At 38.1% G+C, this 23,791-nt stretch overlaps 1 protein-coding gene across 7 annotated transcripts in view; it reads left to right on the plus strand.

Moving 5' to 3' along the window:
* Positions 1 to 23,791, plus strand: part of MEIS2 (Meis homeobox 2) — a 218,708-nt gene that overhangs the window by 18,660 nt on the left and 176,257 nt on the right. The window lies entirely within an intron of this gene.

Below are 23,791 nucleotides of genomic sequence, written 5' to 3' on the forward strand. Positions count from 1 at the left end.
TAAGTGGGGTGCCTTCCGTCCTCCAAGCTTCTGACTAGGAATTTTGGATTTCTGAGGTTCTAGAAGAACCTAGAAGAAAAATGTCCTTTCTAGGATGCCATTCACTTGTGAATGGGTCCAAATTAGAATCTGAGTTTAAGCAAATCGAAAGTAACACAGCGATGGATCCTATCAGATGGCAAATTGTGGAAGAACTTGCAAATTGTACCTATATAATATATACTGTTTTATATACTGTTTTATTCTACCAGTTAGTTTCTATATAAAATATAAGTAAACTATAAGGCATTTTCAAGGTAACTGGTACATAGGGTCAATGGATCGGCAAGCAATGACTTAACCGTGGTTCCATGTCACAGTGATGGACTTCTCAGCATGGTTAAATCTGGAAAGCTTTCTATGATTTCATCCTTCCCACCGCCCCAAATTGCGGCGACACAAAGGGTGAAATGTATCTATTAATAAAAACAAAATACTCTAAACATTGTATAAAAGAGGGGAAAAGGAGAAGCCGACTTAATGGTCTAATGAGGCTATCTTCCAGAGACTTCTTGTGTGTGAGGCTCACTTTGACCTTTTGCTTTGCTCAGGAGCCCAGCGCCTCATTTTTCACATTCTTGCAATTACGTTAACGCTTCAAGCATTTCTGACTCCAAGTCAGCTAGCAGCACCAGGCATAACTCAACACTGTGAGTTTTTCTCCTCTCTGTAGATTCATTAACAGGTCACCAAGGTCCCAACTGAAATTTAAAACTGACTGGTTCTGTTGGGTTAGTTGAGTTACGGCAAGGGAGATAGCAAGAAAGGGCCAGAGAGGAGAAGAGGTGGGAGAGAGACGAACCCCAGGTTTGGAGCAGGGATTACTTGTAATAACGAATAAAGCATAAAGTTTTATCATTTTGGTTAGTTAGTTTTGTTTTTTTTAGGAAAGAGAAGAATTCCGAGACTGATATATAGGTAAAGACAATCACACAAACTACAAACTTCTGCGCTGTGGGGAGATGCACCCACTTACCCAATGTTGAAGGATTTGATCCCCGTAGGATTCTGTTCCTTTAATCATATCTCTGTAGGATTAAATAATGGACATGGTAGCTTACGTGTATGAGTGCTAGGAAGTCAGTCATTTTACTGTATCAATGTTTGAAAGAAAAGAAAAAAGGTATGATTTCTATCAAATGAAGACTGCTTTGGCATAGAAAATTTCCTGCCTGGCTTACCACATCAGTGATTAAAACACATATATAAAGGGCATTCTGGCTTTTTACAGCACACTTTAAAATTTGAAGGCCAGATTTGAGTGTATTTTGTCATACTCATGCCTATATTAGTCTTTTGAACAGGATTTCGAGGTAGTTTGAGATTTTGTGCCACCGAATTGTCCAGAGTAGTTTCAGCGGGAAAGATTAATTATCTGCTTCAGGGCAAAGTCAACAGAAATATTGACTGAAATCGCATATGCTTATCCTGGGTTAAATCTTAGGGTTGATGTATAATGGAAAATGTGGGAGAGAAATTTATGTCCTTAGTATTAAATATATTATAATGTTTCACTGGAAATCAAGTTTGTAGTTTAGCGAAGAGTTTTCTTATTCGGAATTTATTAGCAAAACAGGCATATGGAAAACTGTAAAATGATTCAGTTTCAAAACAAATTATGATCAACACAAAAAATAGGGATGAATTGTACTAAATACAATGTTTTCATACACATTTTAAATTAAACTTTAATAGCCATATGCTATAAAACAATACATGTATTTATGTTGCTTTATAATTTTTGTGATTATGTTTACTATAATGATTCATACAAACTTTACTTTGGAACCTAAAAATACCTCATTTTATGACCTGATAGTGAAAGAGCTACAGTTACACAGGTGAAAGTTCATCTTTTCCTCCACAGTGTTTCAGCAGTGAAAACCAAAAGGAGGAGGAAAAAAATGTATATCACATTTTTAAAATATCATAAGAAATAAACTTGGTAAAATGTGAAACCTGACTTTACTATCTTTCAAAGAGCACATGTCTAACAGTAAGCTATCTAAATATGATCCAGACTTTTCATTCACTGATTTCTCTTGCTAAAAGCAGCCAAAGGAAGGGAGTTTGTGTTGTTAGTCACGTTAGAATGAGGAAGGAAATCTGGTTTTTCAAGGATAGAATTAGGGTGCAGACTTGGGGCTCTGGGGAAGGAACTGGCCCTCTTTGTGTCTGGCTTCCCATCAGTAAAATGGGGCTTGATAATAAGTCTAGGGATCCCTAATTCTGTACCTGCTGAGTCAAAAGCTGCTTTGTATTTCACTGTGTATTTTGCCAGAGTAACGACTAGGAAGCAGCCCCTTGTTCCTAGAGCACTTTGAGAGCCTTAGATGAAAGGCACAATATATGTACAAAGTATTATTATTATTGATGGGTTTGTGTAGCTCCCATTAACGCTGATGGGAGTTACGCATGTGAATTGGCAAGAGAATAGACCCCTCAGTGTTTAGAGCACATGAAATTTACATTTTTTCCCGTGCTGTAATTGAGATGTTGACAAATTGGAGAATATTGATGAGCCTTTGTTTTAAGTATTTCGTGCCAAGTTTGTTTTATTTTTCCTGGTTTGAACAATGGTATGGGTTCAGCAGCAATGAATAAAAAGGGTAGAGTAAAGATAACTTCGTATTTCAATATTTTGATGTGCCAATATGAAATGAATTGTCTTAGGCAAATGGAATATGCTGTTTTAATCATTAGCTATGCATGAAAGAAAAATTGATGTTGACATCTTTGCTGTAAAATCGTTGTAATGGGGCCTTCCTTACAATTCATTTTTGTAAAATTCATTTTGTACATTTTGCAGCAATTGAACAATCCCTGCACTGTGAATAGGCAGGATTCCCAGAAATACCGAGACAGTTGGCCCAGTAACTGCTGAGCTCACACGGCACACCACACGCACGTTAACCATACTGTTGCCAGACCCAGTTTAACCTACATGCATTAGCATTCTAGAATCTATATTGCTCTAATCTTTCAGGACACAGGGCTGTACAAGCCAGCATAGTTCTCCCTAACTCTGCCACCTGCCATGTCCCTCTGTTGATGTCCCCATCTATTTTCCAGGCGATGAGGCTAGAATTCCTCATAGCCAGCTATTTATTTATGTATTATACAGTTCTTTAGCAATCATGGTGTTGAAACCTACAAATACCTCCTTAGTAGTGAATGTGTTTATAGGTAAGCAAATGTCTAAAATAGTATTGCACTTCTGAGCTTATAATACATGTTATAGTTATAAAATAGTATTTTTTCCCATCAAAGTATTCCAGTTATATATTTAAAGGGATATACATTAAAGTTATATATATTAAAGAGGAGGGGGGGGCTTCAAACCCACTTACTGTGGGTCCTGAATATGTTCTACTGGGATTTCTTATTCAGTCTAGGAAAACTCTGTCAGTGGAATGTTTTCATAGTGGCGGCAATCTCTTTAAAATAACCCTAAATACAATATGACAGATGCCATCTGGCATAATCTTTTGCTAGTTGCTTTTAACTTTTATTTTTCCTAGAGCTAAGTTCATCCAAAACTGGTCACTTACTGTTAAGATAAATATGATGACATTTTTTTTCCTTCCTGTCCCCTTAATTGTGTCAAAAAAATTCTCTGAGACTATAATTGATAATTGAACATTGCCATGGAATAAACTGTTGTATATGGACTATTTGCATCGCATTTTCTTTCTTTTTTTCCCCCCCCAAATAAAATTTAAAAGAATGCCATTCTTTAACCATCAGGAAACATCCAAAGATTTTCTGTTGATTTTCTCAAGACTTTTTAGAGTAGTAACCATTAGAAGTAAAATTGAATTCTTCTAATAAATAAATGCTCCAGGAGCATGTAATGGTACTCATAAATGCTTAAAAGCTTTCTATAATTGCTGTTAATTTTGAGTAATTTCTTCCTATATGTATCAACTTACTTGAGAAACCCAGAGTTGGGATTTCTAGATTTTTTTTTAACTTAGTCATGTAAAGGGATGTCTCCTGATGCCAGTTAGAGTTTAATTTAGAGTAGTAATTAAACTTGAATACTGCCTCATAAACAAAAGATAAACAATAAACCAGCCACGTTCCCTGCTGTTTCATAGCTTTCTTTCCCAGATGTTTTAGCCTGATAATTTTTACGCAGTGAACTACCTAACATGGAGTTTTGTGGACAGAGGTAGAAATTGAATTTTTTTTTTTTTTTTTTTTGGTTGTTGTTTTTTCCTGGCAATCCTTTTTTCCTTCCAAAAAGCAAAATGCAAAGGATTTTTCATTATTTAGATTTTTTAAAACTCTGGTGAAATAGATACTTAATGGAGATGTGCTTTAATGGTAACTATGGTTTTTTTCTTAGATATTGCTTTTTTTTTTGTCAAAATTAATTTGGTCATGAATGTCTTTCACACCTGGTAATTGAAAGAGAACCATATTCTTGATTTAAGTAAACTCTTGATAATAAGTCAAAGAAAGAAAAGCTTGACAGTGGAGAATTTTTCTTTTTACCCTTCTTGCCACTTCTCACCGGCATGCATTCCCACCCACGGCCAGCGTTACTTTATGGCTCTGCTCTTCCTTGGGCTGCAAGGGTCTCTCTGTCCAGTTCTAGACCCTTCCACTGTCAGCCATGATCTTTCTAATTGTCAGGTACGAGTCAGCCATTCAATGCAGAAGCCATGTTATTTTCACTGGGTGGGGTAATTACTGAAAGCTGAGAATAGCTGCACTAAAGACAGAGGGATACTTTCATGATCCCATTAGCATAAGAGTGGGTAAATTATTCATGCCAAGTGAGGATTCTATGGGGAAAAGTATAGTTAATGCACATAGTTTTTAAATGTATCCCTTTCTGCTCTGAGACTAAATTCTTGTTGGAATCAGTTCTCAGACATTTACGGGAAAGCTCTGGTGGCGTGTTAGATGCAGTTCATCTCTCTCTGTTTGCAGCGCTCTCAATAGAGACCATCTGGCAAAGATCCAAAAGGTGATTAAACAAAATGATCAGCTCTTGTTGCTGTGTTACATGTCCAATACTCTGGATTAAAAAACATGACCCAGGACAGTCAAGCTAACGTCATGCCGCTCCCCCTTCCCCCTCCCCTCTCGGTATAAGAATTCAGATGGTCCACAAATGTGTGTGCCATCTTTGTGTCCTTATGGCCCATAATCATGAACAGGTTGTGCAAATGGCTCTTTCTGTAGCACTGTCTGTTCCAGCAGCATAGAAGCATTTCATATTAATTGGGTCAGTCTAATATTCACATTGACATGGGGAAAAATTACTGAAATTTATTCTTATAGCAGACAATGAATATGTGTGCTTTCTGCCATGAGGGAAGTGAAATCTGACAACTGGCTTGTGCAACTGATTAATTTTTCTTGAAACTGGAGAAAATCAAAGCATGAAAAACTGTCATTCTCTGAAAGCAACGCACAACCCTTTTATAACTAAACAAAATGGATTGGGTAGGGGGCTTTCGGGGAGCTTGTAGAAATGAGCTCTGGTTTTAACGCCACAATCAGGGAGGAATTTACAGTGCCATTCAGAAGAGTCCTCCCTCCTCATAAACAAGCTGATAATCACAGGGAAGCTGACTTCCAATTAGCTTCTCCTTTCCTCACATGGATCAGGGTATTTATATGTCCTCCTTGAGCTTTGATATGTCACTGCTGAGTTACTACATCTCATGTCAAATTTGAAAGTTTGGAAATATAATGTTTTATTATGAGGAAATCCTGCTAATAAGCAAGGTAATTTTCAACCAATCATTTCACGATTGAGTTAAGGTAAAAATGCCAAGATCTGTGACTAAGGGACAGATGTATCTTATCTTTGGGGGTCTGCACCAAATGCCAAGTAGAAATATAAATTGAACAAACCAGACATTGTGAGGAAGCGATTGAAGAAATATTGAGATGAAATCTTGGAATGAAATATATATGTATATTTATAACAATGCTGTGAATTGCTTACATGTCACATTTGCATAAGCCTGAACTGTGATTTTATTAAGGGGCAGTTTAGTTAAGGCAAAACATAAGACTATTAACTCATTAGGTGGTTCAGAGATTACAGCTAACCATTTAATATTGTGGAAATAGTCTGTGACTGATATTGTAGGATAAATTTAAGTGCGATTGTTGAGAAAGAGAATAAAGCAGAAAAGAAAAAATTCTCAAAAACCACTTTAAAACATCATCATTCCTTGTCAGCCATACTTTCTAAGGAGGAGTAAAGCAGTAGGTAAGAAATACAGATGGGTACAGGACTCAGGGAGGGGAAGTGAGGGTCCCCTAGAGTCAGTGCTGTGTGGCAGATGAAAGGGACTCGCATAGCCTTGGGGGTCTTAAGGCTATTATAGGGCAACTCATGCTCTGTTATCATGCTGATTTTTCAATTGATTTTTGACTGAACAGTACTTGTTGAAGCCCTCCAGAGCATCAAACACAGCCTTATGGTGCTATACATTGTAATACACGTGTTCTATTTTTCCCTTCATTGTCTTTACTTTGCTTCAGTGATGACGCCATGTTATTTTTTCCCCTTCTTTCTTTTCCATTTCTACCCTCAGAGAGTTTCTTGAAATTCTTACTGCTTTTTTTGCTGGGGAGGAGGGTAGTAGGAGAGTCACTTTTTATTTTCACATGTGGAAATTTGTTTTTAATCTGACCTTTAAAAATACTTTATATCACAGCAAACAATAATATACACCACTTTTATATACCCAATGTATCTCTCGGTAGTCTTGAGTTATTCACTATCTTTCTGAGGACCAGCAAAAAAAAGCAACAATGGGGTTTCACTGAAATCTAGTTCCTCATTAAAATGAAAGTGAACCACTTTAGTATCCCTGCTATACAGCAATAAGTTTCCTCAGCTTGCTGGAACGCGAGGTATCGAGAAAAGAAATAATGAAAGAGATCTGGAGGGAGTGTGTCCTTGCTTCTCTTCTGCCTGCCTTAGAAATTTGTACAAATGAAAATCCTGTTCTGATATTAACTTCTCTGTGAGTCTTCCTGATCTGCCCAGGTATGAGACCACAGCTCCTTCTCTGCACTCCTGTGGCACTTTGTACCTCTGTTATAACATCTTTCACGCTGCGTTGTAATTCTTTGATTCCTGGTCTCTCTCTCTCTGTCTCTCCCTGCTTTTCCAAGGTACAGATTATTACTTCTTCAACTATCCGGCATTAGTATGTCCATTTTTGAAGGAATAAACAAAATCTACAGGTTTTTCTTTTTTAAAGATGTATAAATCCATCAAAACTTTGTGTGTATTGATTCACTGATGTGTGCCTGAACATAAATGAACTCTTTGGAACGTATGGATACATTCCATCAAATTCCATTACATCTTTAAGAGATAAAAATTATTTTGTTTTACTGAACTTACGTTGTATTCATTACTGTCTTAAATATGTCGGTGGACCATCAGCTCAAACTTAGCATTCTTTGGTTATAGATAGGTTCTTCAATTTTGGGTTTCCATTTTAAATATTACTTCAAGATGGCACTTAAAATGGGACTTATTTGTCCTTTAATGTCTTATATTGTGTACATATGGTCAGAATTTGGACATGCAATTTCATTATGTTATCTATACAAAATGTGTAGATGGATGTCTTTAAATGTAATGGTAAATCTAATAATGGAAAATTGCTTAGTGCGGCAAATAGTTCTCATGGACTCAGGATCCATTTTGCTAATAAATCTTGTTTAAGATAGGATTGACCTCAAGGAATTCATTGGTTGGTCTTCACACACAGGTAAAGGAGCCTGGAAGTATTTCTTGAATTTTTAGGCCCCACCTCCTGTTGTCGATTTTCTACACATGTCCTCTAGTTTTTCATAGTTTGCATTTGGGCAAATATAATTATTTTTGGTGATGCAAGCAAAACCTTATAGTGAGTTCTTTTTCATCTACATGGGATACTGTCTAGAATCTTCAACTATGAGTCAAGAGACTTATGCTCAAAAGTCATGATTGCGTTGAAAAGGGCACAGACCTAGAAGACAGAGAGACATGAGTTCAAATCCCAGTTTTACTCAATATCTGCCAGATTCAGTCACTCCATCTGGAAAGTGGAGTGCTTAATATAATCTCACTTACATTAAGAGAGATTCCATGTGTTCAGCAAACAACATTGCCTGGAACCAGTAACTGTTGGTTCCTTTATTCCCCTCTCTCTTCCCTCTGTCCTATGCCGACATTAATTAGCTGTATGACCTTGGCTGCGTCCTTTAATCTCTTTGAACTTTTACTCACCTGTAAAATAAGATTGAATTAGATGATCTTTTAAATCCAAGCTCCAGGAATCTAATGTTTCCATTCATGGGTCTTAATTTTTATTTGTACATTTTATCTTTTAACATAAAGGGAGGTCGCAAGCTTTTCATCAGGGGTAAAACATGAACTTTTTAATTTTTTTGATTTATAATACACACTGAAGTAGTATTTCTCTTTCTTGTTTTTGGTTGCCAGGAGAGCCTTTTTCTTCTCAGTTTGGTAAAAATATAACTAGACATTAGAGTTTATTTTCTGAGGATAGTGGAATGCCACAATTCAGATACAGGACATCTAAGGTGGTAGTATTAATACCAATAGACTGTTCAATCTGCTAAGTATGAGGCATGTTTTGTAAACACAGAGCAGCTTCTCCATTCTCCATTATCTAATTAGAACTCTCTCAGTTGGAATTTTCTATACTTCACAAGTAGAACAATAAATGATCATCATTACAGAGGCTGAGGTTCTACCCACTCCTGAAATATGTTCCAAATCATTCCAGAAAAAAATCTAAACAATTTTCAGGAGAATTTTATAGTACAATATATATTTAGGCAAGTTCTAATTATTTACTCTGTAAATTTATATAAAATATAGATAAGTACCTTATCTTAGTCAACGAAATATTTGTTTAATCAAAAACACTTATTCCTTAACCCTTCCAGCTAGAGACATGACTGTTGCCTTAAAACCGATCGTTCTTTTTTTATAAGTTTGAAGATTTACAAAAGTAGACTGGGAGTGTAAAATTTCATATTTCTTCTTCCAACTAACATTTGTAACAAATGCCATCCACTAAAATAAAACTTCCAAAATTTCCATGTACTAAATGTGAAAGATGAAAAAATGTTGATAAATCATTGATTATTGGAAGCTTGTGGACTCTACCTCATGGGTATCCTTTTCTGACAGATTACCACACACTGGGGCTGATGGATGTGTAGATGCACACCACTCTCTGGAGTCATGCAGCTCTCACTCTCTCAAGACCTCTTCTAAGTGTAGGCTGTTTAAATGTAATGCACAAAGATATTCATTGAGCAAGGCACCTTGGGAATAAAAATATGGAAATCACAAGGGTCCTTATCTTCAGTGGCTTACCATTTCCCAAGATGTGTGTTTGTGCATGTGTGGGGGGAGTACCATGACAAGCATGCAAATACTTCTTACACATGGCAGGTACTCAGTTATAGGGGGAGCTTGTTGTAGATGAAATGGCAGTTTTGGAAGCAGGTGGATCTGAACATTCCTCTTTGTCCTGCCACTTCCAAGCAGCAATATTTCTGAATGTTTGTTTCTTCACCCGTAAAATGGGAATAATAACTGTCTCATAGGGCAGTTGTTAGGATTAAATTGACATTTGCTTTTAAAAAGTCTAGTTTGGTGACTAATAGTGGAGCCCCAGAATTATTCTCTTCATTGAACATTTATGGACCATTTAATTGTGTCAAGCCCTGTCCTGGGTTCTAGGGTATAAAGCAAACAAGATGTGATCTCTTTCCTCAGCAAGATGGTAGTATTTAGTAAGCAACTCAGAAATGTAAATGAATAAGTACACATGCTTTTAATGTTGCATTTAACCTATAGGTTTTAAGGTATTTCAGAAGAGGAAGCGATTACTTCTGTCTGAAACATCTGTGGAAGGCTTCACAAAATTCGGAAGGTTTTAAAAGATTTCGATGGCCTTCGAGTGAGTGTTTCCAAATGGACAAAGTAGAGAGGGTGCAGGGAGCAGATGAAACAGCCAGTGCGAAGGCACTTTAGTGTGATGCAGTATATTGTGCATGGAGCAACAACTGGGGTTGATATTGCTGTTCGCATGAGAGAATGCATGGTGAAAAAAAAAGAGGCTGGAGAGGTAAGTGGGGACGTACATGAAGATCCTTTTTTACCGCACTAAGAAGCTTATGCTTAATCCTGTAGAGCACTGTTTACCAAACTTTCCTGGTGATAAGCAACTTCTCAGACGCATATAAATACAGATTCCCTGGCACACCACAGACCACAGGAAATACGGAACTAGGACTTTCCAGTGGGAAGTGCTGGGAATCTGATTTTCCGGTCCATACCCCTGGGAAACCCTGTTCTGGGATGTGAAGAACTCATTGTAAAGAAGTTTAAGCAAAAGGAGTTTATGATGGGGTTTACATTTTTAAAAATAACTCTTGTAGAATGTGGAGAATACTTTTTTTTTTTTTTTTGTGGCGGAGTCTCGCTCTGTCACCCAGACTGGAGTGCAGTGGCCGGATCTCAGCTCACTGCAAGCTCCGCCTCCCGGGTTTACGCCATTCTCCTGCCTCAGCCTCCCGAGTAGCTGAGACTACAGGCGCCCGCCACCTCGCCCAGCTAGTTTTTTTTGTATTTTTAGTAGAGACGGGGTTTCACCGTGTTAGCCAGGATGGTCTCGATCTCCTGACCTCGTGATCCACCCGTCTCGGCCTCCCAAAGTGCTGGGATTACAGGCTTGAGCCACCGCGCCCGGCCGATGGAGAATACATTTGAGATAAAGAAGACTCCATATAGAATAGGGGTGAATAGTCTAGCAGATGGGTGAGGGTTGAATGAAAGTGGTGGCAGTAGAGCTGGAGGGGAGAGGACTGACATTACATGTGGGGAGAAAGGAAGAGGACAAAGTCCACACTAACAGGCAGGTCTGTCCCTCAGAGCAGGCACCATAGTCGAGGTAGTTTTCTCTTTTCCTGCCATGTGTTTGAAGTAAGCATATCTACCAACCAGTAGAGAAGAAGAGGAAGAATATTTCATTTGCACATGCAAAGTTGTGGAAGCGGAAATGCTTGGTGCATGTTGGGTAAATAATGATACTTCTTGGGGCATAGAGCACTCACAGGCAATATAGGGTAGTGGTTAAAGGTATGGCCTCTAGTGTTGGCCTACATGCCTTTAAATCTTCAGATCTGGCCAGGCGCGGTGGCTCAAGCCTGTAATCCCAGCACTTTGGGAGGCCGAGACGGGCGGATCACGAGGTCAGAAGATCCAGACCAACCTGGATAACACGGTGAAACCCCGTCTCTACTAAAAAAATACAAAAAATTAGCCGGGCACGGTGGCGGGCGCCTGTAGTCCCAGCTACTCAGGAGGCTGAGGCAGGAGAATGGCGGGAACCCGGAAGGCGGAGCTTGCAGTGAGCCGAGATCCGGCCACTGCACTCCAGCCTGGGAGACAGAGCGAGACTCCGTCTCAAAATAAATAAATAAATAAATAAAGCCTCAGATCTGTCACTTTTCTTGGCCAAACCTTCCATCCTTCACTTTACATCTGTAAAAGGAGGGTAATAAATAATACCTAATCTAATAGATTTGGAGTGGAAAGTAGGGATTAAATGAGGTGATTTATGTAAAATGATAGTAATTTTATGCCTCATTCATAGTAACTCAATTGTATAAATATGTTTTATTTAAAAATCACTTTCAAAATAATTGAAAACTGACCCCATGCAACAAAACATCATGATGAAGAACTAAAAATGAAATCCCACATTTATCCCTGGAAAAGAGAAGTTATGAATTGTAAAGCTAGAAAAGCATCTACCTACTCTAAGCCTGGCCCCAAGCCCTAAGCCCGGACTTCTAGTTGGAAGCAGTTCTTTTCCTCTGAAGTCTGATTACACATTTCGGGCACATGAGGTTCCCCTGGTGCTATAGTAATTGTTACATGAGTTACTTATTATCTTGCTTGACTGTAAGATTCTTGAGGACAGTTTCTGTGTTTTAGGCATCTCCTCCCTCTTCTAGCCCCCATTGTGCTACCATAATATAGGAGGCCTTCAATAATAATTATTTTTTTTTGAAAGGAAGATTGGGTCCATATTGTGAAGGACACTGAATAGCAGACTGGGGAGTTTGTGCTTGATTTGCTAGGTAATAGGGAGCTATTGAACAATTCTGAATGGGGGTAGTGACATAATTGCCTTCCTTTTGAATGCCAATGACAAATTCTCTACTATGTCCTCCATGGTCAAAATAGCAGACCCGTATGCTTCCCTGAAATACAGCCTGTTTGAAAGACTGGATATTCTTTTGAGGGAAGAAGCAAATTTCAAATAGCTCTTTAAGAAAAATAAAGCTTTGACATTCTCTCTAAAGTACTTTATGCACTTAAATTATTGTGATTCCTTAGATCCCATGTATGTGACACCATTCTAGAAACTTGTAGACAGGGCACAAGAGCACATTTTTATAAATGATGTTTAGCATTGTTGCAATTATTAACACCTAGGGATGACTTAACAGGATTGAGTAAATATATCTTCTTCAATATTTAGAAAACGGTGGTTCCAGGAATATTTCAATAGGCATTACTTTAAAGGAACAAACAAACAGAAACAAAAAAGAACTTTGTGGTTCAATGGATTGAAAGCTGGAGTAGAGCGGGGTATCCTCTACTATAGGAATGTTGAGATCCCCTAATTCGCTAATGTGCATTTCAAGTCTGCAAAGGTTAGAGAGACAGAGCTTTCCAGACTCATTTAACCGTTGAAACGCTTTTATGCATTATCTCTGGGGGCCAGTCTTTCTCAGCACACACTCTGGAAAACACTGTCCAGGACTCCGCTTCTCTCATTGAAGTACATTCGGATAGAGTTTAATTTCATAGGGAGTCTTCCTGCATCTTATTTTTAAGAGGTGGGTCAGCATGGGCTCAGGATCAATTTTCAATTGTAATTGTGTAAAAATAACTTCCTTTGTACTCAGAAGTCTCATGGACTTCAGCTATACTTGTGCAGAATGTTCCATTAACCCAGCTCTCCATGTAGTTATTCTCCATTGTATTAATCAAACAATGTGCCTGGAATATTCCCTGAGTGTTTGATTAAAAGTAAGCACATTTGGTTACACCCTCTAAAATATATAAATGAGGATCCCAGCAGACTTTTACTCTTGACATGAATGGTCTTAACGTCTAGCTTGATGTATTGTTTTTTTTAAGTGGCCATTGAGTTGGAGGTTGGGTGGCAAATCCATGAAAGAGGAAGGAGGTGAGAAAACAACAGTCATTCCTCATTTGGAGTGGATGGCTTGGTTCTGCTTGCTGCAGGTGGTGAGCAATGGACTGGATATACTGTCCACCCATGGGAAATTTCTGGGAAACGGAGCTGCAAAACCCCAGCCTGTCTACATCTCACTGTCCTCGATCTCTAGTTTAGCAAATATTAGAACTGGTTGCCACCGATAGGTGTTGCATCTACTGTCCATGAATTTTTCACTGACCGTCTTATTGTTAGAGGATCCCAGAAAGTATTTGTGTCATGATCAGGGGCATTCAGGAGGTTCAGAATTGCAGTCCTTCTTGGTTATCAGGTGAGGTGAAACTCTTCTGCATTCATACATTCTACTCCTGAGTAGTATGTGGCAGGATTGCCCACTTGTGTGTGTCAGAGGGACAGAGAATTGGGCTATGTATACCTTGTCTCTCCAATTTTGAAATGAGCAAGAAGAGGCTTGTGGTACAATTAAGACTATCTTTGCAGTATGATGAGAACAAGTTGATTTTGTCTTGTTTGTCAATAGATTTTCTGCAAGATTTTGAACGCTCTATAGCAGTTAGCTCGGAAAACTGCAATACCTCTAAAGAATGTTCTTCCTATTTTATACTTAGGAACATAGACATATTTGGAGAATCAGTGACCTTTAACATCATCAATCACCTTGAAAAACTGAGAGTAGAAACAGAATTTCTGTTCTTTATCCCACCAGACTGATGTTTCTACACACATGCACTGCATATCCTAGCATAGTTATTAGCCACTAAATGGATGAGAGTTTTCTCTCTCTTTCTTGTTCTAAAAGGAATTCTAGTTGCTCATTTTCTGCCAGTATAAAATACGAGTTGCTTTCAGCTGGCAAAAAAGAAAAAAAAGAAATGGGGCGCTGGCTAAAGCAAAATTACAGCAAAAATAGTGTGTCAAACTTTTTAAAAATTAGAGGCAAAAATTGGCACTTTTATATCTTGGTGTGTTATATTAAATGTTGGGCATGTAATGCAGAAACATCACAGAAGCTTCCCTTTGAACATTGATAGGGACCTTAAAACCTGCTGCTTTGTAGGCAGATAATGAAAGTGGAAAAGGAAGTCCCTGGACATCTTCTTTCCTTATGTAACATCTCAACCCTAGACACAGTAATCTCTGAAGCTGTGACTTAACTTTTTCATGTGCATGGTGATACCTCTTAAAAAAAAAAAGATTTTACTTAAACCTGGCCTCCTCCTGGTCATGTTGTCTAGTAACATTTGCTTAGTTTTGATGCTACTCTTGCCAGTAGGAGGTAAGGAAAACAAGAATTGAAAAATCAATCTTAATTATGGAGAGCTACTCATCTATGGCTTATTTCATAGGTCAGCTCTGTGTAGCACCCTCATAACTAGCACAGAGTGCTCGGTGCTTAGTTTGTAATAAATACACATTGGTTGAATAAATTGCTGCAATTTGATGATTGGTTAATAGTTAATAATTTGTGACAACTTAGAATTTGTTAGCATTGACATAGGGTTTAGTTCCTCATTAGGGATGTTAGCACTCCCCAAATTTGTTGAGTTTGTCAAAGCATCAGTCACCAAATCTGTGCTAGGTAGAATCGAGTAGTCATAGGTACAAGAAAGCAGGATACAAAGTCATGTCCTGAGAGTCCTCCAGCTCCTGCAAACTTAAGGGAAGTGATTCCACACTTTATAGAGAGATTCTAATTCAAAACTCAAATGCTCATAACTTTGTTCTTAAGAGCATGAAATTTGGAGTTAGACCTAGGTCTGAATTCTGACTCCCACGTGCAATGTGACCTCTGGTGACTGATTTAACTCTTCTAAGCCTAAATTTCCTCATTTCTAAAATGGAGCTAACCATGTCTATCTCATAGAAATGGTGTGAGGATGAAATTAGATGATATATTTGAAGATCTATGTGCTGGGTTGGGCATCTATAATACAATATGCTCCATAAATGGGAATAATAATAATAGCAATCAAGTGATAATAATATGCATATGACCACAGCTTTATTAGTTTTGGTTCCATAGCTTGAACTTTAAGCCACATCACTTATCACTTTCTATAAATTTCTATTTCAGGATACAGTATAATATGATTTCCTAAAACAAGAGAACAATAGCTCAAGACACTTTGTCTCTCTATTTTCTTCTGTTTTGTTGTTTGTGTGTTTTATAACAGAGACGTACAAACATGGGCAGGGTTTGTAGGAGAAGGAGTCTCAGGAGAGGGCTACAAATCTGGGAGAAGTATGAGGTCAAAATTCTCAGTTTCCTGTGTACCATGATTTGGTACTCAGTCAAATGCTGTCCCATTGTAATTTTTTTTTTTTTTTGGAAATTTCTGATTTCTGTTTTCTGCCTAAAGACCAGAAGAAAATGAGCTCAGCAGACCAGAGTCTGAATGTGGGCCTTCTAGTTAGCCCCAGCTCAGTTGGAGGTGTGACGTGGGGCAGCTGTAGGAGGCCTGAAGGTTATGGGCTCAGACAGCAAGGTGGGAGAGCCTGGACAAGGTTCCACTCTTTACTACCTATAAACTAGGCTTTTACCTGGTAAAGGAATTTGGTGGAAGGCATAAGGTGATAATGTATACCTGGCACATTATAACCATCTGTTAAAAGTTAGTTGCTGCAGTCTGGACAATGTGGTAAAACCCTGTCTCTACAAAAAATACAAAAATTAGCCAGACATGATGGCGCGTGCTTGTAATCACAGCTACTTGGGAGGCTGAGACAGGAGGATTGCTTGATCCCAGGAGATGGAGGTTGCAGTGAGCCAAGATCATGCCACTGCACTCTAGACTGGGTGACAGAGTGACACCCTGTCTCAAAAAAGGAAAAAAAAAAAAAAAAGTTAGTTGCTGGCTGGGCATGGTGACTCATCTAATCCCAGAACTTTGGGAGGCCAAAGCAGGTGGATCACTTAAAGCCAGGTATTCGAGACTAGGCTGGGCAACAAAGCAAGACCCCATCTCTACAAAAAACCAAAAAAGTTAGCTGGGCACAATGGCATGCACCTATAGTCCCAGCTCCTTAGGAGACTGAGGCAGGAGGGTCCCTTCCTTGATCAGTCAGGAGTTTGAGGTTGCTGTGAGCTATGATCACACCACTGCACTGCAGTCCAGGCAACAGAGTGAGACCATATCTCTACAAAAAGTACAGTTAGTTGCTGTTAATATTATCATTATCTCTTTAAGCTCTCATGGAGTCACATTTCTGTGTGATGAGGATGTTAGGGGATTTCTACATTTTCTCCAACTCTAACATGCTGTATCTATTAATTCTCAAATGATATTATTTAAAACTTGAGTTATGTCTGCAAAGGAATACTGTATATTTAGTTTTACATTTCTTAATGTAGGTTTCTAATGCATTTGTGCATAAACTTTTGTTTGATTCCCCCAGAATCTTTCAGATTTATCCCCATTTTCCAGATGAAGTGGCTTGGCCTTGGAGAGGGTTAGTTACTTGACTGTCATTATAGAAAGAGGAAGCAGAAGAATGAAGACAAGGCCATTTAAAATTTTCATGTTCTTTACCTTTTGCGTAAAACGTATTCAGTTCACAAATGATGTAAAATTTAATTAAGGCAAGTGACTGTCCTGAGAAAGTCATTAAAACCCTCGTGTCATTTCTCTAATCAAAAGGCTGCCACCCTTCTATTATTTCTTTATTACAACCCTTTATTTTTATTTCTTCAAGTTAAACTGGAGCCTGAGCCATCGTAAGCCTCTTGCTAGTGATTTTTTAAATCAGTGATTTACACTTTGAAAAACCAATGTAAAAAAACATTTTCCAATTTACGTTGGTTAGATCCATAGGGTCACTTTGATTAGAAAAGAGAGCCATTAGAAATTAAACTGGCAATTCTAAAGGTTTAGTTGTCTTCTCCTTGTTCCTAGAAATGGCAAAGAATACTGTGCTGAATAAGGTGCTGAAGGCTAAAATAATGAGACTGCTTTTCTTGTGAGAATTTCCAAAACTCCTATGTCATAGTCATCAACTTACATATAAGTAAAAATGCTTATTTGTGTTTTAGCATTTGCTCTTTGCATCAAACATCCACTGACTTTGGGAATAGTAAGATCTGCTACCCCAAGAAAGTCCACCAATTCCATTACTAACACATCCAACTGGATGAAAAAACTGAAGGGTTAGTGAATATTTTATATCGTGGGTTTTTAAAAGATACTTTTGTGTGAATAAAAAAGGACTTTCTCGAAGCTGCTCATTTCAATTTTCTTTTTAATTTGCTTGCCAACACCACTTAATCACCTCTGTAGCCTACCAGAAGTGTTCTCTAGATGGGCTTTAAAAATGAAGCCAAGGTGATTTCTTTTTTGTTATAAATTGGCTTAGCATCTTGTTTTTATCTGGCTTGAAATATTGAAGCAGTAAAATAAAACCACACTCTTTAATTGAAAGGTGCTTCTGCAATATTCAAACCACAGTGTCAGTCACACATGTTGTTCAAATTCTTCAGAGCTCTGGAATTACTTAAAGGTATCCTCAGTATTCTGAGAGAGTTATTTTCTGCCCGACTACAAAATAAAAAGGAGCCAATCAGGGCTCTTTCTCATCTCTTTGGCAGTATTTTTCCTCTAAAGAATTTCTTGACACTCTCTTTAGTTCTTGACTTCCAGGGTTGTCCCTGACAAATCTCCAGAGATGTATCCCAGTGCCTATAGTAGTGTCAAAAGCATGAAGCCACATGTCTAGATGCTGTGACCTTACGTTTGATTGCCAGCAGTTCACTGTATAAAGTGCTTAAACTGCCACCTACCTAAGGGCTTCCAGAATTTACATTATGCCCTTTTGAAAGGGCATAGTTTGAATTGAGACTATGTAAGTACTTCTAATCTCTAGTTGACCTGATCTTGAAAACTTCTGAGAAATATTACATCATGAGTGATCACAGGAATGAGAATGATATTACGGCATAATTTCAAAATCATGTAGTATCCTATGTTCAAAGTTTTCTGTGCTAAAGATCTAAAAAGCACATTTTGAAAATATAGGGTTATTTTTGGCTCAACACATCAGTGGGAATTAGTTGCCTAAGAAATGATACCGGACAATAGATAATTTATTCCTTCTTTAGAAATGTTGTAGTTGTTTGTTGATTTTTACTCACTGGGTTGGGTTTGTGGTTTAAAGAGAAGTTAATCCTGACTTTCTTTTTTCTTTTCTTTTTTTTTTTTTGAGAAGGAGTCTTGCTCTGTTGCCCGAACTGGAGTGCAGTGGCCAGATCTCAGCTCACTGCAAGCTCCGCCTCCCGGGTTTACGCCATTCTCCTGCCTCAGCCTCCCGAGTAGCTGGGACTACAGGCGCCCGCCACCTCGTCCGGCTAGTTTTTTGTATTTTTTAGTAGAGACGGGGTTTCACCGTGTTAGCCAGGATGGTCTTGATCTCCTGACCTCGTGATCTGCCCGTCTCAGCCTCCCAAAGTGCTGGGATTACAGGCCTGAGCCACCACGCCCGGCCAATCCTGACTTTCTTAAAACCTATAGAGTTTCAGGATTTCTTAAAGACAGTAGCTTTTGATACTCCAATCCAATCCATTTTCCCATGTGTAAGTGTTCTTATAACCTTCTTTTGCTCAAGTTCTAGGACAATGCCAATGGTGTCTACATGGTTAAAATTAATTTGAAAGTTGACTAATTATTCAATTATTTTGACTAATGAAAGTCAGAAATAGTACTTCATTTTGCATAGCAGTAAGAAATTAGCCGACCGGGGGCGGTGGCTCAAGCCTGTAATCCCAGCACTTTGGGAGGCCGAGACCGGTGGATCACGAGGTCAGGAGATCGAGACCATCCTGGCTGACACGGTGAAACCCCGTCTCTACTAAAAAAATACAAAAAAAAAAAAAAAAAAAACTAGCCAGGTGAGGTGGCGGGCGCCTGTAGGCTCAGCTACTCGGGAGGCTGAGGCAGGAGAATGGCGTGAACCCGGGAGGCGGAGCTTGCAGTGAGCAGAGATTGAGCCACTGCGCTCCAGCCTGGGCGACAGAGCGAGACTCCGGCTCAAAAAAAAAAAAAAAAAAAAAAAAGAAAAGAAAAAGAAATTCGCCTAAATTTAACTAATCAATTCACTTTGTCTGTGTAAATATGTTTTATTGTGTTGTTTTCTATTAGGATTGCTAATATTATTCATAATGTCCTTTATTTTAAACTTTTATAAATGATATAGTTTTCTGTGTACAATTGGGGACATATATAGTACTACCTATGTATGTTGTAAGTATGTTTTTATGTAAATATACAAAAGAAAAATAGAGATTTCTTATCAGCATTATATCCTAACGTAGTATCTACATTGGTAGTTTGTTTTCTGTCCTGAAAATAAGTGGATATGTACAAAGACATCTTTAATTTCCTAGTTTTCTATTTATTTGATATATTGTATGGAGACACAAATGAGGTATTTTTTCTCTTTTGATATCTTAAGTTTTAATATGTGTTATTTTATTTTGGTTGAGAAAACATGTAAGTTATCACTGGACCTTAAGTTCTATTTAGTTTTTGCTTTTACAGACTACATCCTGTCTTCGCGTATCACTCCCTGACCCACCATAAAATTCTTCTGATCAAGTCTTTCATATATGGGACAAAAAAAAAAATCATTTTGTTTCAAATCTTGACCGTTTGAGCCTAAGAACTATTTGACACAAGCAAGAATTTCAACACAGATCTTGCAGCTTAACACCCATTGGTGAAGAAATATTTTCTCTTTATATTAGTTCATTTTTCACGGCTTCTTTATAGTGCCATACGCTATTAGGAAGGAGAAAAACTAATGTGATATGTGAACTAATTTCTTGTTTAAAAATTTTAAAGAGTGCTCTCTGGAATTCAGTCGTGATCTTTCCAGATACTAGCTTCATCGTAATCTGAGACTCATTTCTATTTGATTATTACCATTGATGGACAGAAAAAAGCTAGATCAAGGAAAAGTACCTGTGATATATATACCCAAATATGGCAGCAATAGCAAGATTATCATCATTATTATAGCTAATGCTTGACAGCTACTCTATGCCCGATATTGTGCTACACATTTAGTACAATTTCATCCTCATAACCTTGTGTGAGTTTTTCAGTTGGGAAAACTGAGGCTTAGAAAGACTAGGAAACTTCCCTTTGCCTGGAATATCTAGAAAGTGGTGGGACTAAGATTCTAAATCAGGTCTATCTAACCCCCAAATCCAGACACTTAACCAGGGTGCCACACCCTGTCTACAAGAAAAGTTGTCAAATGATGTCAGATACCTAGCAGTCCTGCACGGTAGGGCACGCCAGTAATCCCATCTACTTGGGAGGCTGAGGCAGGAAAATCACTTGAGTCTGGAAGTTTGCGTCCAGCCTGGGCAACATAGTGAGACCTTGTCTCTAAAAGAAAAAAAAATGCTCTCAGATACCTGTTGTCAGATCTAAAATATGGGCTAGAGATGTTCCCTCCCATTCTGAAAGCTTCAGGTAGGTTTTGGTATTTCCTATCATATGCCTGGACATTTCAGTAAAGCTTTTTTGACGCTTTGAAGGTCATAATGGTAATGGAGATCAGCTCTTTTCGAAAAATCTACCCTATAGGTATTGATTTGGTGACAGGCTTGTAATGTCATATATGGTTTTAGAAAATTACTGATAGTTTGGAATTGCCATACTAAAGAGACATCCTACCCGATCCCTGAAGCATAGAGCCCTTCAACATTTCTCTGATATCATTTCAAGTGTCAAGTAAACAAAGTTTTCTAAGCTACTGATCTTGATGAACAGGATGATGATTAAGGCACAGAAATCACTGGTTTCCAATTTTTAAAAATACATTCCAAAAACTTATGGCATATAACAGAATTCAACAGGAGAAGGTAAATTTGGTTAAATTCTTCAGGGGTCCTTATATATAAATTTTATGCCATATAGTTGCCCTCACTAGGATAAAATTAGAATTTGTGAAGGATCTGATTGGAATTTCTCCTGGGAAGTTGTAGAGGATGAGCATGGATATTTGTTTTGATTTCAATACTGGCCTATTCAATCTCCATGATCCTAGGACAAGATCATTGACAAAGGAAGAAGACAATAAAGTTGTATATTTCCGTCTTCTTTGTGAAAGACCTCCCCTTCTGCCTCTTTGACTACATCCTTGGAGTGTACCATCCCTTCTGTGGCCTTATATTTTTGCAACTAAAACTTTATTGATTTCCACTGTTTATTACAAGTTTTGACATAGAAGGAGGGACATTCACAAATGATTTTCTTGGCCTACTTTAGCAGTCCTTCTTGTTCTCTAAGAAAACGAGTCAGAATCTGTCGCACTGTAATGATACTTAGGCCCCTGCCGTTCCTAGGCTGGGCATTGAAATTATGCCAAGGGAATCAGTAAGAGGGAGGACTAGGTTGTCAAGTCAGTGCCACATGCAAAGTGTATTAGCCTGGCAATCAGAGAGCAGTGAGTCACGGGTCACAATGCCTTACCCTGGGCACCTGAATCTGTGGAAAGTTCTCGAGTCTTTTATTATAACTTGTTGCTCCTGAGGCAGCGTGAAAACCTTTAGTAGGCTTCTGAGCTGATGACTGACACTGGAGTGTCAGGAGCTCCAAGTTCTGGTCTAGCTATAATTTCCCCTAAGGAATTTACTTGAAGAAATAAAACATTTTATTTTGAAATTTTAAAATTATATGAATTTTTAAAATATCCTGTCTGCTTTTTTCAAGCAGTTTTAACGTTTTTTGAAAAGTTCTTTTAAGATGTTTTATGGCTGCCATTTTATTGATAGGAAGATATCCAGACTTTGAAAGTTAAGAGGAAAGGCTATACTTTTGAAAAGGGTTTCAGAAAAACTGGTTTGGTGACTGTAAATCTTAGTTTCTACAACCATCTCCCCAAAAGTCCAGAATTCCTGCCTCCTTGTGTAATTTATTTCAAGAAATAATTTTGTCATTTAGGATTTTTTGAAGGGTTAAATGCAAGTATTAAAAGATTTGATGCTAGCTCAAGCCCCTAATGAATGACTTAACAAGGTAGACATGGTAACCAGCTACTTCTGAAGATGTTCTTAATGTGTAAATTGTTAGTGCGGCCACCTCTGCAACTACAAACCCTCATCTTAGTAGTCTGGTGGTTTTACCCTAACGACCTGTATGTTAAAGATATTTTATAAATATGAGTGCAGTCACTGTTTTCTGTAGCATTTTATGCCTTATAGAAACTAGTCTGTTTCCTGGGTGAAATGTAATTAGCTATCTCTGCCCTTAAACACTTCTGCCAGCCTCCATGACCTTCTTGTAGGGCACCTGGTATATTACAGTACTCTAACATGACACCTTTCAAGAAGGTGTCCCAATCCCTTTAATCCCCATCTTCCATCTGTTTGACCCCTTCTTCATTGCTACACTTAGAAGAATATTCGTGTGCATCCAGTGAGAAGGTTTATTTTGACTTTATAGTTGGAATATCTAGAGCTGGAGTCCTATATTCAAGTAAGGTAATACCACAGGATGAAAAATGCAGCCTTCGGTAGTCATACCCCTGGGAGGATCAGATTACAAATCTGTACAGGACCTAACCATGCCTATTTAAAATTACTAACTGCATCAATATTCTTCATAGAGAGTTCTTAACTTTTTGGTTAATTTCTTTCCTTGATTGATAAGGCTGCCAAGTGTGTGATACCCTCAAAGTAGATGATAATTAAATTCATACCACTTCATTATTAGATACCTATTTTCCTTCCCAGATTCTCTTGGCAGATAAAACATGATTCCAGCCCACAAGTTCTTATTTTTAGGGCCATTCTCTACAATTGTTAGAATTGCGCTGAATCCCTGCACTCTGCAGCTGATGCCAAATGCTGAGCATCAGATTCCCAGTAACAGAAATGGTGATGAGCTCAGAATCATTACGAGATCATAAACATGTTTTTTATTCACCTTGTTTAGCTAGATCCCACCCAGTCTTCTTTGAAAAGTTCAGAAACCAGTTTCTTTTCTTCCCTCATGTAGTTTTTTTTTTTTTTTTCTTTTTCTTTTTGAGTCTGTGTCATAATTTTTTATTCCTAACTTACCTTCCAAATACCTCATGAAAAGTAGAGAGCACACGTTCAGGGGTTACAGATGCTAAACTGGCAAATATGGCACACAGTTACTTCCTGGAACTGAAGTGTCAACGTAGAATATGTGCTTAATTGAACACTCCATAACACGGTTTGTAGAACACTGAAATACCTACCCTAAGGAAAGTGTATGGAACCAGAGTCCTTAAAGTTTGTAGATTACACCAAACAAAACTATATACATAAGAATATACTTAAGAATATGTACCAATTTCTTTTCTTCCCTCATGTAATTTTTTTTTTTTTTCTTTTTGAGTCTGTGTCATAATTTTTTTATTCCTAACTTACCTTCCAAATACCCCATGAAAAGTAGAGAGCACACGTTCAGGGGTTACAGATGCTAAACTGGCAAATA

The sequence above is a fragment of the Piliocolobus tephrosceles genome, chromosome 6 (assembly GCF_002776525.5).
Source record: "Piliocolobus tephrosceles isolate RC106 chromosome 6, ASM277652v3, whole genome shotgun sequence".
Taxonomy (NCBI): Eukaryota; Metazoa; Chordata; class Mammalia; order Primates; family Cercopithecidae; genus Piliocolobus; species Piliocolobus tephrosceles.